The sequence below is a fragment of the Dipodomys merriami genome, unplaced genomic scaffold, assembly GCF_024711535.1.
Source record: "Dipodomys merriami isolate MVZ:Mamm:240054 unplaced genomic scaffold, mDipMer1.0.p SCAF_393, whole genome shotgun sequence".
NCBI lineage: Eukaryota > Metazoa > Chordata > Mammalia > Rodentia > Heteromyidae > Dipodomys > Dipodomys merriami.
This window is the reverse complement of record NW_027205526.1, coordinates 870,742-888,885: the sequence shown is the minus strand read 5'-3', so window position 1 is coordinate 888,885 and position 18,144 is coordinate 870,742. Positions and strand designations below refer to the sequence as shown.

General features: G+C 36.7%; 1 long non-coding RNA gene across 1 annotated transcript in view; it reads right to left on the bottom strand.

The window, feature by feature from the left end:
* The window catches only part of LOC138805450 (uncharacterized), a 46,053-nt gene that overhangs the window by 9,005 nt on the left and 18,904 nt on the right, over positions 1-18,144 (bottom strand). The window lies entirely within an intron of this gene.

Genomic DNA, 18,144 nt, shown 5'->3' with positions numbered 1-18,144 from the left:
CAGGCAATTTTAAATTTTCTTAATAGGCTAAGTTGTTAAAAATCCTGAAGAATTAAAATTTACCTGTCATAATTGTAAAACTCTTTTGAAATTCCTTTATCAGAATCGTGAATTCACCAATCTTAATTCCACCTTTACCATCAGAAACAGTTAATGTTGTTTTCATGATATAGTGTCCATGCAACGATTCTTTTCCAGTGGCTTTGTTATGCATATATATTACAATATAAGCTGAAGCAGAGCAAAATGAACTCCAAGATATGAAAACAGAGGATTTTTTTCTTTTTGCGGTTGCTGTTTTTAAGGTAGTATATGATTTCTATTTTGTTTTGGGTTTTCTCCCTATGGTTTATCCCCCTGATTTTGGTACCCTGTATTTTGTGTATACATTTACCTTAATTAGGGAATGAAAGAGGAAAAACAAAATGGTGAGAAAAAAGACAAAGGGCAAACCAATGGAATAGCAATGCTGACAAGACAATATATGGGAAATGTATATATCAACTTGTGAGAAGTATTGAGGAGAAGGAAAACTGTGAGAAAAATGAGCGAGGAGGTAACAAGTATGAAAAGTTATGTATTAAGTACTTTTCAATTACTGATGGGATCATTGCAAGATATTGTTAAAGCATGCATAGATGCCTCACCAGCAGTCACTCAAGGAATGGCATATGCTGCAGCAATGAAAGGAGAATCATTCAGTGCTTATGAACAAAAATTACATAAGACACGACCTCAGGCTAGAAATGGGGTCTGTTTCTCATGTGGCCAGTCAGAACACATGAGTAAAGATTTTCAACAAAAGCAAAATAAACCTAGTAAAAATAAAAAGGGTAAAGCGCCTGGACTTTGTCCACGATGAAAGAAAGGCAATCATTGGAAAAATGAGTGTAGATCAAAATATTATAAGGATAGAATTCTCCTAACAGCAGAAGAAAAGGAGACAAAAAACAAGAAGAGGGGTGCTCCCTCCGCCCCTTAAACGAAAGAGGGGAAACACATACTGTTACACAAAAATCCCCTACGGGATCAGTTCCATTAAATCCCCTTGTCTCCTCCATTTACAGTATGGGATTTACCAAGAGCTACTCCAGGAAGTGCAGGGTTTGATCTGGCAGAAAAAAGAGATTACATCATCTCTATCATGCATGCTGTTCAGCTAATAGAAACTCAAGTTTATGGTTCTGTAATTGAAGCAACTGTGGGCTTGATAATTGGTAGAAGCTCAAATTATAACAAAACTTTGAGGTATTACTCGGAGTAGTTGATGCAGATTACCAAGGGAAAATTAACGTAACGGTAAGGTCTTTAAAAAATATGCAAATACCTATGGAGCAAAGATTAGCTCAAATCTTAATTTTAAATTATGTCCATCTTCCAAATCAAATCCTAAAACAAGATCGAGGTACAGGAGGTTTCAGTTCCACAGAAACTGTGGCCTGGGTACAATCTATTTCTAAGGATTGACCCATGAAAACTATAAAAGTGGATAGAAAGCCTATTAAAGATCTCTTGGACACAGGGGCAGACCCAACATGTATTTCAGGAAAAGACTGGCCCTCATCCTGGCCAATTATGAAGACAGAATCTACATTAATGGGATTGGGTATGGCTAACAATGTTGCTCAAGTTCAAAAATTTTAAAGTGGGAGTGTGAAAATAGATTTGGAAACTTTCAACCTTATATTATATCTTCTTTGCCCTTACATTATGGGGCAGAGACATTTTGCAAAACATTGAACTAAAATTCGTTACTGCAGATTCCTTTACTGTACAAAATTTTTCATAGGGGCCGCTGATGAGAAGTTTGCTGATACAATATCATGGAAAAATGAACAGCCTGTGTGGGTTGATCAGTGGTCCCTAACTCAAGAGAAGATACAGGCTGTAGGATAATTGGTAAATGAGCAAATACAGAAAGGATATTTAGAGGAATCCAATAGCCCTTGGAATACTCCAATTTTTTAATTAAAAAGAAATCTGGGTAATGGAGGTTGTTACAAGACCTCAGAGCCATTAATAACACCATGTATGACATGGGGGTTCTTCAGCCAAGACTTCCATTTCCTGTGGCTGTTCCTAAAGAACATTATATAATAATCATTTATTGTCAGGATTTTTTAAACAATAAAATTGTATCCTAATGATTTTCAAAGATTTGCATTTCATGTGCCCTCATGTAATTTGAAAAGGTCCTGGCAGAGATATCAGTGGAAGGTCTTGCCACAAGGCATGAAAAATTCTCCTACATTGTGTCAAAAATTTGTGGATAAAGCTTTACAAAAAACTAGGGAAGAGTTTTCTAATGCTTATATTATTCATTATATGGACGATATTTTAATAGCTGCTGAAAGTAAACATTTAACAGAACAAATTTTAACAATTAACCATTGAGCAATTAACCAACTTTGGTTTGCTTATTTTCCAGATAAAATTCAACATAATAAACCTTTAAACTATTTAGGAAAAATAATACATCGTGTCACAAAAATGAGTATTAGGCTAGATAAATTAAAAACATTAAATTATTTTCAAAAATTACTAGGAAACATAAATTGGCTTAGACCCTACTTGAAAATTACCACAGGAGAATTACACCCATTGTTTGAAGCCTTAAAAGGGGATTCTAATCCTAAATCTAAGAGACAATTCACTCCAATAATGTTAGAAAAAATTCATTGGTGGAAGAATAGTTACAAGCAAAAGTGGTCCAATTGGACTATAATAAAGACTGGGATATTATAATATTAAAGACATCTTATACAAGATGTTTATGGCAAGATGGAGTCCTGGAATGGCTTCACTTGCCTCACAGTCAGACAAGAATGATAGCTTCTTATGTATATTTGTGCAGCCAACTCATTGGCAAGGCAAGGAGTAGGTCCTGAGAGTTACTTGAGAAAGAAATGTATAATATATTTATAACTTATAATAAAAACAATTAAAATATTATTACAGAATGATGAGAATTGGAAATTAGCATTATTAAATTATACAGGACAAATAAAATTTCATGTTCCTCAACATCCTTCATTAAAATTTGTGGAAGAGGTAAAAACCATTTTTCCATTAGTGGTAACAACACTTTTCGAAGGAGCTCTAACAGTTTTTACTGATGGGTTCTCAAATGGAACTTCAGTGGTATACATTCCAGACCATTCCCTATTATTAAAAGGGATCTGACATTTCAGAGCAACAGGAAGAAATTATTGCTGTAATTTTAGCTTTAACCATATTTCGCCAGCAGCATAACATTTACACAGACTCTAAGCATATGGTTAACTTATTTCCTGCAATAGAGACAGCTCTTTTATCAGGACAATTAAAAATTATAGACTTGTTACAACAGTTACAAAAATTAATTCAACTTAGAAAAGAAAAATTATTTATTGAACACATAAAAGACATACAAATTTACCAGGTCCTCGTTCATTTGGAAATATGATGGCTGACTTATTAACTAGAGAAACCATCATGCTTTATTTGTAATTAATCACCTTAATACTAATCAATAAAATCTTACACTTATGCAAAAACATTGGAGCGAAATTGGATTTAAAGTTCAGCCAAAAGTTAAAAGGAAAGATTTGCTCAGAGGCACCTGGAAAGGGCCTGATGTATTAATCACCTCGGGAAGAGGGTATACATGTGTGTTTCCACAGGAGCCGCGTCACCCATCTGGAATCACAACCGACTTGTGTCCCCTACAAAAATAAGAGAAACCCAGGGATAAAAAACAAAACAGAAGATGCAAATGAAGAAAGCGATGCCAAAGCTCAAAAGTCTTCCCCTTTCTCCTCAATAGGCGAAGACAACAAAAGAAGCCCAACCACCCACCTGGGAATAAATTAAGAAACTCATCCATTCTGCGGAGGAGATTGTTGTTTCTACAGGAAAGACTATCACTGTTGAAAATAGGTTTCTTGCTATGCTTGCCATTATTGCTGTGCAGGCAGTGTCTGTTTCAGGAGAACAATACTGGACATATGTTCCTAATCCTCCTCTTCTACATCCAATGGGATGGGGTGGGGGGATGAGGATATAATACAAGTAATGACAAATAATAGTGACCTGCTAGGGGGTTTGGAGGACTATTCTAATTCTCATATGACTTCTCAAACAATTAATTATGAAGGAATGACAGATACCACTCCAATTTGCATAACGCTATCAGGAGAAAATCTCCACGGGTGTTGGCCTATAAACTATAGAACTTTTTTGACTGATACCCTTGATCAATCCAATGATAAAAAGTTCTAAAAAAGATTGATGTGGTAAATTGGCATGATGACATTAGGCTTTCATACTTATAACGAATCCTTTTTCATTCCCAAGAGGAATATACATTTAGGTAACTGCCTACAAAATATCATGACAAAGATCAGTTTGGGGATGTATTAATTACCTCACTGAAATGGTGAGAATGTGGATTTCTAAAGGCCTCTTTTAACAAGCCTTTGGGGCACCAGATAGTATTTTTTATTTTTCCATTGCTAACCCCGATTATGATTATGCCGCCTACTTAAAACATAATTCAGGAAAGTTTAATGGCTATGCTCCTGATAGGCACGGGGAACCCCTGAAAAGACGGCTCACTCCAGCGTGGGTGGCTTCCGTTTTGGTGAGTCACTCTCTCTTTCACAATAAAATGGGCATTCATCTGTATTTGTTTAGAATTTTTGCAAACATGATTTTACTGAAAAAGCCCAAAGAACTAAGAGTACTGCAATTGGGGTAAGAGCATGTGTAGATTATCCTATGGGAATTTTATCTAGAAAACTAGATAATTTAATCATTATTAATCAAGGAAAATCTTATTATATTAGCTGTAAGGATTATATTTTTACTAATTGTCTTACTTCTTCTCTGGATAAAACATATTCTGTAATTTTTATTTTAAAAAGACCTTCATATGTAATGTTACGTGTAGATCTATAAAATGACCCTTGGTTTAAAAATTCTGCTTTACAATTGCTGAAAATTCTGGATATTATGTTGCAGCCAAAACACTTTGTTGCGGCCTTGATTTTAGGAATAAGTGCTTTATTAACAATAATTAGCTCTTTAGCGATTTCTACAGCAGCCTTAGTAAATGAAGTAAACACTGCTCATTTTGTTACTGATTTAAACAAATATGTTTCATTAGCCCTAGCAGAACAACAAATTATAGATAAAAAGTTAGAAATGAAAATAAATCTTCTGGAGGAAGTGGTTCTGGCTATAGGTCAGGAAGTTAAAAATTTAAAAACACAACTCTCAGTTAAATGTCATGCTAGTTTGAAATATATCTGTGTTACTGTTCTAAAATATAGCTTTTCTTTTCATCGGAATGCCACCAAAAATCATTTGTTAGGAGTCTGGAGAGATAAAGATATCTCTCATGTTATGGAGGCTTTACAGGATAAAATTATAGCAGTTAGTAAAGCTCATTTAGATGTAAAAATCTTACAATCTTTGGCAGCATTACGTGGAGGCTCTCAATCCTCTGGATTGGATTAATGTAATAATAATAAATACCATTGTCAGATCAATTCTTCCAATTCTTATTCTTATATTTCCAGTCATTTTCCGGATGATCTTTAGATTTATCTCTTCTGTGCACCAAGACATTCATGAGCTTCAATTAAAAAATAAAAAAGGAAGAAATGCCATGACACCTCCTGCTGAATCTGCGTGAGAGATCATGCCAGACAAAGCATAAGCTTCATGGAAGCATGCTTGCAGGAAGGGGTGTTGGTTCAAGGCTTCCTCTATACTTGGCTGCACCTTTATTGCCTCTACCTTTATTCTAACTATATTTTTCTTGGCTGTACATTTGTTTCCTTTATTCTTGTTTTGGCTATTTTTCTATTGATCCACGAACAGAGCATGTGAAGCCACTTACCCTCGTGCCTATCCTTGCTATTCTCTGCTCTCTCTCTCTACTTCTACTCCTCTTGCAGGCCGCCTCACATCCTCTGTGCATGTGCATCTGCCCCTGTGAGACCCTGGCCACTGCTGACACCACATTGAGGCCCCTGACCCTCTCTCCTCCTCCCCTGTGCCCAGTCCCCTCTTCCCCTTGGCTCCGCCCCCTACCCTTGCCCAAAAGATCAGCCCTGACTGGGCCCTAAGGCTTCCAGGCCATGGGAATTACAGCCTCACCTCAGCTCTGCATTCCCCGCCAACCCTAGCGCTTGCTCAGGGGATCGAATCTCCCCTCAGCCCCACCTCTAGAGGAGACTCTCCTCCAAGCCTCTCCACTCCACATATCAAGAACGTGCACAGTGACCCAGTTAGAGAGAGAGACAGAGAGAGAGACTGAGAGACTGAAAGAGATTGTTGGGGAAAACTACCTCTCAAGGACTCAGAACATAGCACACTTTGGGATGACTCAGCACACAGCATACTTCAAAAAACAGCACAAAGCACACTAAGTAACAGACTCAGCACAATTTGTCCTTTGAAGGACTTAGCATATAGTAGCCTTTGGGATGACTCAGCACACAACACACTTTGAAGGAGGGAGTCCATAGCACGCCCTGTATAGGACTCAGTGCATGGCATGCTTTGAAAAACTCAGCACATAGCACTCTTTCCCAGGACTCAGCATATAGCACCCTGTGTTAACACTATTTAAATACTTATACTTCAGCAGAAAAGCAACATGTTTAACAACTGTTAAAAATAAAGTAATAAATCAGAATATATTACTATACTAATCATTGAATGGCTTTTTAGTGGCAGTCAAACATGTAAGAAATGAGGTAATATGCCATTTGTTTGCACTTAATAAGTGAGAAAGAATTTTCTAGGTCTTTTAAAACATATCATAAGTTTAATGAAGAAACTATTCTGTCATGTCATATGATAATCAGATAAAGATGATATTAGAGCAAAGAACAGATTGTACTAAGTTTTGGGATGTCAATGTATGTACTTATTTTGGTTTTGGAAAATTGTGAGGATTTCAAATTGGGGTATTGTTCTTGCTAGGCTGGCATTATGTCAGTGGTTAATTTTAGGATAAGGGTTCCCTTTCCACAAAAACATGCACCTGATCTGTCCTTTTAAGTTTCCCATCATCAATTGCATCAGAGTTGCACACCAACTTGTCTAGCTTCCTGGATCCTGCAGTCCTTCCAATGTTAGTCTCTAGATAGTGCAGGATGGTGGAAATGATCTAATGCACCCAGCTATAGATTGAGAAGGAACTCCCCTAAAATTTGGCCTGGTTTCTGTTCTCAAGCCTCCTAAGTAGTTAAAAGTACAGATTGGAGCCCCTGGTGCCAAACAGTAACAGTATTTTTAAAGCAATTAGACATTTATATGACACGTTTGTGATTACCTCAGGAAAGGAATAAAAGAGCAATGAAGCATAGAGGACAAACAGAATTTTAGCTAGCTACTCAGAGGGTGAATCAGTTTAGCTAGCTACTCTGGAGGCCGAGATCTGAAAACCACTTTTCAAAGCCAGTACAATCATGAAAAAACATGTGATTATCTCCAAAAAACCAGAAGTGCATCAGTGGCTCAAGTGGTAGACCACTACTTTGGGCACAGATGCTTAGAGCAGGAATGATGAATGCATGCTTGAGCACATGAACATGCACGTGTGTGTACAGGCACGTGTGTGCACACACACACACAAATGAGTATTTCAATGCAGAGTTCTTTATTTTTTTTACCTTGCTGTACTTTATTTCCCTGTATTAGTTCACAAATTAACAAAATCAGCTAAGCACCTATTTACATACAACTCATCATGTTTCTCTAAAGTCTACTCCCTTTTGGGCAGCCTGCTCTTATTTGACCCAAAAGTAAATTATTCAAGAGATCAATTCATCTCCCTCATCTCTGTAATGTTAGATGATTGTTTAAGTTCTTCCTAGCAATATAATTTTGTGAAATCCTACATCAAGCAACATATTTCTTTCATGAAATGGGAAGCCTCTGGAAAAAAATAAACTATAGGTTTTACTCCTCCTGGCAAGCATCTGGAAATTTATTATCTTCATATAATCAATGATATGTCTGTGTATGCCAAAAACGGCTGTGAAAATAAAAAGACCCTTCTAAGCACATAGAATTCGTATACCATTAATAGGTATGAAGGTTTTTTTTTTATTATTCTGAAAATACCATACAGAAGAGTTTCAATTACATGGGCAAATAATGAGTACATTTCTTATCAAGCATTGTTGCCTCCTCTTTTGTTTCCACTTCCTATCACTTTCCATCTCATCCCTCCTGCCCCTCCCCCCATTATGCCCCTCCTTGTGAAAATTTTAAAGTTCATTTTTCGACAAAACATCTTGTACATCTCATTGTTACAATGGGTCCAACTCTATCCTTTTTTAAAAGATTTTTTTTTCTTTCCCTTCCACAAACTATACCAACATAAAATACAGTGAAAACAGGAGCTGTATTGTGGGGAAGGGACATACAAAGCAACAAAAATTCATCTTATAAATAGGTTAGAAACAATCGCATGAAAGAAAAAATATTTGAATGCTTATCTTGGGGTACATTTCACCTAACATCAACGAATCTGACCTTTTCTGCTTGTCTCAGACATATCCTATTTATTACCAATAAGGGAAACCATGGGGCCTATGTGTACTTGGACCTGGCGTAATTCACTTAATATAATTTTTTCCAAGACTTTCATTTTCCTAACAATGGGGCAATGTCATTATTTCTGATGGAGGCAAAAATTCCATTGTGTATATATACCACAATTTATTGATCCATTCATCTACTGAGGGGCATGTGGGTTGGTTCCAAGCTTAGCTATGGTAAATAATGTTGCCATAAACATAGTTGTGCTGGGAGCTTTAGTGTGGTCTTCTTTGTGATCATTTGCGTAAATGCCCAAAAGTGTGATTCCTGGGTCATAGGGGAGCTCCATATGAAGTCTTTTGAGGAACCTCCATACCCCTTTCCAAAGTGGTTGAACAAGTTTACACTACCACCAACAATGCAGTAGGGTTCCCCTATCCACATCTCCTCCTGCATGTTGTTATTAGAGTTCTTGATTATAGCCATTCTAACTGGGGTGAGGTGGTATCTCAATGTTGTTTTGATTTGCATTTTTTATAGCTAGGGAAGTTTAGCATTTCTTCATGTGTTTATTGTCCATCTTTCCTTCCTCTTCAGAGTAGTTTCTCTTTAAGCCTTTAGCCCACTTATTTATTGGGCTGTTGATTCTTTTAGGATTTGTTTTTGGGGGATTTAATTTTTTGGAGTTCCAGATATATTTTAGATATGAGACCCTTGTCCATTGTATGGCTAGTGAAGATCTTCTCCCAATTTGTGGACATTCTATGGATCTTGCTAGCTATGTCCTTTGCCATTTGTCAACCTTTCTATGATTTGTTGTGTTTCTGGGTCTCTATTAAGCAATTTTCAGCCTGTACCAAGGAGATCTAGGGTTTCTCCTATTCCATCCTGTAATGTTTTCAGAGTGTCTTCATATTGTGAGGTCTTTGATCCACTGGGAGTTGATTCTGCTACAGGGTGATATATAAGGATCTAGATTTATTTTTCTACAAGTAGTTAACCAATTTTGAGAGCACCATTTACTGAAGAGGCTGTCTTTCTTCCATTCTATTTTTTCAGCTCCCTTATCAAAGATTAGGTGGCTGTAGGTCTTTAGGTTCATTTCAATTCTATTCCATTTGTCCTGAGGTCTGTTCTTGTGCCAGTACCAAGCTGTTTTGCTTACTATGGCTTTGTAGAAGAGTTTGAAATTTGGTACTGATTTTCCTCCAACACTGTTCTTTCTGTTAACGATCGTTTTTGCTATTCACGGTCTTTTATTGTTCCATATGAATTTTTGGATTGCCTTTCCTATGTCCTTGAAGAATGAGGTTGGAATATTGATAGGTATCACATTCAATTTGTAGATAGCATTGGGAAGTATTGCCATTATCACGATTTGATCTTTCCAATCTAGGAACATGGGAGTTTTTCCACTTTCTAAGTTTGTTTTGATATCCTTTTAAAGGTATTTAAAGTTTTCATCATAGAGGTCCTTCACTACTTTGATTAAGTTAATTCGTAGGTATTTTATTTTTTGTGGGGCTATTACGAATGGAGTGCTTTCCTAATTTCAGCCACACTTTTCTCATTGTAGGCATTCAGAAAAACCATTGGTTTTTGAGGGTTAATTTCATACCCTTCTAGTTTGCCCAAGTTTTGAGTAACCTTGAGTAACTTGGAAGTGGATTCTTTAAATACAAGATCATGTCATCTGCAAAGAGGGAAAGTTATACTTCTTCATTCCCTATTGGGTTCCTCTTTATGTTTGAATTGAAGAGCAGTAGAGAGTGGGCCTCCTTGTCTCGTTCCAGAGTTTAGAGGGAATAGCTTTAGATTTTCACCATTGAGTATAATACTTTCTGTAGTTTTGTCATGCACAACCTTAATTGTATTGAGGAATGTTCCATAGATTCCTAATTTTTCCAGGACCTTCACCATAAAAGGGTGTTGGATCTTGTCAAAGGCTTTTTCTGCAACTATGGAGATAACCATGTGGTTCTTATCTTTGCTCTTGTTGATGTGATGAATTATGTTAATTGATTTGTGTATGTTGAAGCAGCTTTGCATCCCTGAAATGAATCCTGTTTTCTCATGTTGTATGATTTTTTGCATGAATTGTTGAAGTTGATTAGCCAAAATTTTGGTGAGAGGCTTTGCATCAATGTTCATCAAAGAAATGGGTCTATAGTTCTCTTTCTTTGATGAGGGTTTGGGGATTTGGGTTATGATGGCTTCATAGAAAGAGTTCGGTTAGTGAACTTTCTCTTTCAATTTCATTGATGATTTGGAGGAGTATTGGTGTGAGTTCTGCTCTGAAGGCCTTGTAGAATTCTGCTGTAGAACCATCTATTCCTGGGTTTTTCTTAGATGGGAGTTATCTTATTGCTCTTTCTATTTCAATGCTTGATATGTGCCTGTTACGATGGTTTAACTCATCTTAGTTTCAGCATGTCAATATTTGCCAGGAAAATGTCCATTTCTGCCAAGTTCTCAAACATATTTGCATAAAGTTTTGAGCACCATTCCTTTATAATGTTCTGAATCTTGGTTGTTTTTGTAGTGATGTTTCCATTCTCATCTCTGACTTTATTAATTTGGGTGTGTTCTCTTCTTTTTCTTTTTTAAGGGTCTGTCAATTTTGTTAATTATTTTGAAGAACCTTCTGATTTTGTTGATTCTTCATATTTTTTTTTTGGATTCTAATTCATTTAATTCTGATTGATTTTTAATTCTTTCTTTCCATCAACTTGATTGGGGTTTATCTTGATTCACTTTTTCAAGGAGTGTCAGAACTCATTAAATTTTTGATTCCAGGTCTCTCCAATTTGTTAATATAGGAACTCAGAGCTATATACTTGCCTCTGAATCGTTCCTTTTCTGTGTCCCAGAGGAGCAGAAAATCTCTGTGCTAGTTTTTCTTGAATAATATGAACATTTGAACTTCGATTCTAAGCTCTTCCATGACCCACTGGTGTTTGAACAGTGTGTTTTTCAGCCTCCATCTTTTACTGGACTTTCTTTGGTGGCTTTTTGTGTTGAGTTCTAATTTTATTCCCTTTTGGTCTGATAGAATGCAAGATATGAATTCAATGTTTCTGAATTTTGACAAGTTTGATTTGGAAAATGTTCCATGTGCTGCTGAGTAAAAAGTGTACTCTTATGCTGCTGGATGAATATTTGCTAGATGTCTGCTAAATCAGTTGATGTATGCACTTGTTTACATCTGCGGTTTCTCTGTTGAGTTTTTGCCGAGTAGATCTATTTAGTGGGAATAGTGGCTTGTTAAAGTCCCCAACAATTAATGTCGTTGGATCTATGTGAAATTTATAGTAGTATTTCTTGTATAAATTTGGGTGCACTATTGTTTGGCAAATATTTAGAATTTTAATATCCTCCTGAAAGAGATATCCCTTAATTAGTATGTAGTAACCTTCTTTATCTCTTCTCAATAATGTTAATTTGAAGTCTATTTTATCTGATATTAGGATTGCAACTCCTGCCTGTTTTTGGGGGCCGTTTGCTTGGTAGATTTTGTTCCAGCCTTTCACTTTCAAAATGTGTTTGATTTTTATGGGCAAGTTGTGATTCCTGAAGGTAGAAGATAGAAGAATCTTGCATTTTAAACCAACTAGACAGTCCATGTCACTTAATTGGAGAGTTACATCCCCTAATATTGAGAGAGAGGACTGAGAGGTATTTGGGTGCTCCTGCCATTTTATCCACCTTCTTGGGTACTGCGCCTACTGGATTCTTTCTCTGGTTCTTGGATTCTGTTTGTATGTGGTTTCTTGGCCTTTATTGTGGTCTTGTTGGTTTTCTATGTTTAGGACATCTTTTAGTATCTTTTGTAGAGATGATTTGGTGGAGATATATTGTTTGTTTTTCTTTGCTATGGAAGATTTTTATTAGACCTTCAATTATGATTGAAAGTTTAGCTGGGTACACTATTCTTGGTTGATAGTTGTTTGTCTTTAGAGCATGGCATACACCATTCCAGGCTCTTCTTGCTTTAATTGTCTCTTTTGAGAAATCTGAGGTGATTCTAATTGGTTTTCCTTTATAGGTGACTGATCTTTTCTCCTTGACAGCGTTAAGGATCTTTTCCTTGGTCTGAATTGATCCTGTGTGGCTTATAATTAATTGGACGATGGGAAGTCTTGTTCTTGTCTGGTCTATTTAGAGTTTTAAAAGCTTCTTGTATCTGAATATGCCTATCTTTTTGCGTGTTGGGAAGTTCTCTGCTGGGATCCTGTTGAACAAATTTTCTGGACCATTACCTTCTGTCTCTATATGCTCCTCTACACCCATTTCCCTCAGATAAGTCCTTCTGATGGTGTCTTCCAAGTGTTGAATAGATCTATCATATTTCTTGAATTTGTCTTGGATAGTTGTATGTTCTTTCTCTATAATACCTAGGCTGTCTTCAATGCTGGAGATCCAATCTTCTGCATAGTCTAACCTAATGTCAAGACTTTCTACTTTATTTTTCATTTCTTTTCCTTTTAATTGGTTGGCTGTTATGGCTTCAAATTCTTTGTTGGAGCTTTGTTTTAGATCTTGTATGAAATTCTTTACTTCCTTAATTTGGTGTTCAGTGTTTACTCTCAAATCACTTAGTTGATTGGTTATGGTTTCCTTGGACTCCCATTCCTTCTGTTGGGATCTATTCAACATTCCCTTTGTGGTCTCCCTGACTCCTTTCAGGTGACTGTTTATGGATTCCATGAATGGCTCTATTGATCTTTGTCTATGCTCATCCAGCTCTTGCAATTCTTGTATTACTCTTTGATTAGATTTCTCACGTTCATGTAACTTCTCTAGTTCTCTTTGACTGATCTCTGCCTGCTCACACAATTCCTTTATTTCTCTTTGAGTATTCTCAACCTGCTCACGCAATTCCAGTATCAATCTTTGAGTAGCTTTCTCAAGCCCATGAGCTTCCTGTTTAGATCTTTGGTTTGCCTCCTCTCTCTCCCTAACACGTTCACACTGAGTCCTTTGCAGGGTTTCAATCTTTTCATTCACCATGTTTACCAGTAGTGTTTGTAGAGCTTTTTGGGAACTCTCGTCTGGATTATTCATTATCTGTTCTGTCACCTGATTATCTTGAGTGGGAATTGAGATACCCGGACTTGCCATTTTCCTTGTGTTTTTCTTGCTTGTTCTGCCCATTTGGGATGAAAGTAATGCCAGTTTTGTGCTAGAACACCATTTTAAGGCAAGCATCAACCAAAGTCCTGTAATTGCATAGTCAAATGTTTGAAGATACAATCTAGTTCAACAGATACAGTCCATTCAACATTAAACAACTATGTTTAAATGGGCTAAGAATACCAAAGAATAATTTGACAAACCAGAAATTATTATGTTTAGGGAGAAAGGTGGGGAAAACAGCGTTAGAGGAATGTGGAAAGGTAAAAGGAAAGTGAAATTAACCAAGTCCTAATCTCACAGAGGGAAATGGATTGGAAAGGATGATAGAAAAGAGAGAAGAAAAAATTTTTAAAAAGAGACAAGAAAAAATGGAAAGACAAATATTTAAATTTAAAAAGTGAAACTCTTAAAAGTAATGAAAATTTAAAGAAGTAAAATTGAGAGATGAACATGGATGAGAGGAGGGGAGGGATAGAAAGGAGACCTGAAAAACTAAAAAATAAAAATACTTCAAATAATTTATAGGTATAAATAAATAATACTGTTATTAAGGAATTTAATCCTAAGAGGTTTTGAATTGAGTGATACGTTTTTGGATTAAGAATGTACACAATTGTGGATAAGGTCTTATAATCAATGACAGGTATATAGGAGGTGAACAGAACAACAAATAATTCATGCAAAAAGAACAAAAGATGAAAAAGTAAAACGAATGAGAAAGAAAGAACAAAAAAGACCAACAGGTCAGTAAACATTTTTTTTTTATAAAGCACACACACACAAACACACACAGGTCAGTAAACATTTTTTTTAAAAAAGCACACACACACACACACACATACACACACACACACACACACACACACCTAAAATAAAAGTTATAAGAGGAAGAAAAAAAGATTAATGAAAACAATTTTTATCATTAAAAAGTAAAAATTTAAAAAGATACAAAAAAGACTTCTTTGATTTTGTTTTTGGGGGGTTGATGGGAAGATCCTGTATCTCCCTTGTGTCAGTAACCAGTCTCTTGGTGGAGTCTCTGGTTTGCTTGTGGTGTTTGGTTTTCTGTGGCTTGATTGGTTTCTTAAGTCAGTTTGTTTGGGCAGGCAGAAAAAATTCTGTTGGTTTACCCAGAAGTTTGTGATCGCCTCCCAGGCTAGTTCAGTGGGAGGGAGATCTGCTTTCAGTATCACAAAAGAGGGAGGTGGCTGTTTCCTCTAGTTTGGAGTTACTGTAATAAGGCTGGGTTCTGGGTAAAGTTGAGGCCTTTCAGCAAACAGTAGCTTTTCCCTGAGGGGCTAGCTTCTGAGACATTCATAAAGCCCAGCCTGGAGCCATTCTCAGGGTTTATTTTTACTGAGTTTCAATTGATTGTCAGGGCTGTTGTAGGGAGGGGCAGCCTCTGGCTCTGTTTACCCAGTGAAGAAAGCCACTCCTTTGTGGGATTAGCTTTCTCTGCCTTGTTGTTGTGACTTTCCCATGGGTGGAGTTGAGAATGGCAGGTCAGGGTAGGTACTTGTGACTAGCTAAATGACTCTTTTGTTTTCATCAAAGAACTGAGTTGGATCTAGCTACTTAGCCAGGCTTTTGTCTACATCAAAGGTGGATATCTCCAGTGTTTGGGTGAGGGGTGTCCTTCCCTCCTCTGCTCCCTTTGAGAAGGAGTGAGGATGTTAGTTTTGTACTCACGCTGGAGTGTGGGTTCCTGGGTAGCCTCTCGTCTGCTATCTGCAGGATGAAGATATCTGCTCCTTGTCAGTTCTTGCTCGTGTTGAGTAAAATCTGCTTGCCCACTGCATCTGGCACATTTGTCCCAGACTCTCTGGGTTGTAGTTATGGCAGCTATGGATGGCACCACAGCCACCACAGCAACCTCAGCCATGGCTGCTGGAAAATGCTCAGATCTGTCTCCTTACCTGGATTTTTCCTCTCTGCCCAAACTCTCTGTAATGTGATGGCACACTTGGTGTGCCTAGGACTGTTCATTGGAACACTAGAACTGCTTTCTTTGCAAGAGCTTGTTTAGCCACCAGATTCTCCTCCGCCATTTTCTCGAAATTTCTGAAGGTGTTTAAATATTACTGGAATTGTTTTGGAATAAATAATGTTCACCTTGACTATCTTGAGAAAGAAGAATTGGTTTCTCAGCACTATAGGTAAGAACTTGAGTGAAAGAAACAAAAGGAAAAATGAGGAACAACTCAACACATACATTCAAAAGAAACAAAACCCAAGAAAACACCAATTAATTCAGTACTCAAGAACCTGCAGGAAATGCAAAGATTTTTTTAAAAAATAGCTATGATAAGCTTATGAAAATCCTGACTACGAGGGAGTCTACTATTGTGAGGATAGTGGTTAAAGCTCAGACTGGACAGAAAGATCTGTACACAATGCCAGGCACTTGTTATTCTAAATTCCAGGAAGAATAACATAAAGTAGACTGAGCCCACGATCATACACAAGTAGGAAGGAAGATTCTATCTGAAAGTTAATCAGGATAATTTAGGGCTGGGGGCATGCCAAAGTGGTAAGAACAACCATTTAGGAGACACAAGACACTCAATTCAAATTCCAATCTTATGTGTATTAAAGAAAAAAAGCTATGACTTTAAATAATGGGAATAATTGCAAGATTTGAATATTTGAGTGGAGAAAAATCCATGAGAGAGGTAGAGTTTACCCATGTTGTAATACTTTCTACTTAAGTGATAATATTATGTGGTACTCCAGACATAACAGAGTTACCTTGCAAATGAGCATGGATGTGCATTTGTGTGAAGGAAATACTCTATTTACATAAGTGTAAATTAAATACTTTTTGGGGGTAGATTTTAGTTCTTGTACTAAGAGCCTGGGTGATATCTCTGAGTCTTTTCACTCAAGGCTATCACTCTACTACTATGAGTCACAGTTCCAATTCTGATTTTCTGTTGGTTGTTTGGAGATAAGAGGCTCATGGACTTTCCTGACCAGGATGGTTTCAAACCATGATCATCAGCTCTCAGCCTCCTGAGTAACCAGGATTCCAGGCCTGAGTCGTCCATGTTTTTAATAATTTAGTAAATTGTACAGTTACAGAAGTTATAATTTATCATTATAACCTTTATAATATATGTGTTTATATTTATATCAATGCATACATATAGAAATATTTTAACATATTTTGTATCTACAGTAGATTTATGAAATCATCCTTCATTATAAAATAACATGGAAACAAGTTTAATGAGGAGCAAAACAAAGGGAATTGTCACATGTTTCTTGTTGTTGAATGAAATATGAATTGTGAGAATCAGTTTGAGAAAACCATTTAACAAAATGGATAATGGCTATTAATTCCAATCCCTTTATTTGCCCATATTGTGCATCCTCACACATGAGTGTCAAAGTCAAACCACACTTTTTTGCCTTTGTATTTAAATCACATGTTATAATTTAGGGGATAGGTGAAGTAATCAAATAAAGATTAAAATGATACTAAGTGAGGCTATGAGTTAGAGCTGAAAATTATTTTAAATATGATAATATCTAATTTAATCCCATATTTTTTACTTTTGCTCTATTGTCATATACCTCATTCCCACATTAGGAAAGTACATAGAAGGTTCTCACTAAATTATGTGGAAAATTATGAAAAATGTATTAAAAGAATATGGGCACATCGGGGCTGCGAAAGTGGCTCAGTGGTAGAGCTCTTGCCTTGCATGCCTGAGGCCATGGGTTTGATTTCTCAGCACCACATACGCAAAAAGAAGAAAGCCAGAAGTGACGCTGTGGTAGATTGCTAGCCTTGAGCAAAAAAGCTGAGGGACAGCACCAGAGGGGCCCAGAGTTCAGGCCCCTCGACCGGAAAGAAAGCAATAACAACAACAAAAGAATATGGGCACAGTCTGGTTTTAGCTGATTGGTACCTGTCGGGGGTAGTGTGTTTTTGAGGACCTGAAAAACGTTGTGATGTAGATGAATGAAGGGATGTGCTAATTCTGGAAAATTGGCTAGATGATTGCTCCCAGAAAAAAAGTGATGAATTTTCCCAAAAGGTTAGAGTAAAATCACTCTCACAATCATGTTCACTACTGCACTATTCACCGTAGAGAATTTATGGAAACAGCCCAGATGCACTTTAGCAGAGGGATGGTTGGAGAAAGTGTTGCACATATACACAATTGGATTGCACCCATCCATTATAAAGACTGTTACAGCATTTGCAAAGAAATGGATAGAACTAAAATTATGTTAAATAAATGAAGTCACAGCCAGACACAAAAAGAACGCGTATTTAGAAGCCAGAATTTTATGCAAGTTAAAAAACAGTATTAATCAAAGCATGCTATTTGTAGAGGAGTATTTAACAGGTGTAATTTCTTATAAAATTGAACTTTTAATCCAACAAAATGAATACCAGGAGGCTACCACTTGGAAAATGTGAGGGAAAATCAAAGGGAAGAAATAAAGAGACTTATG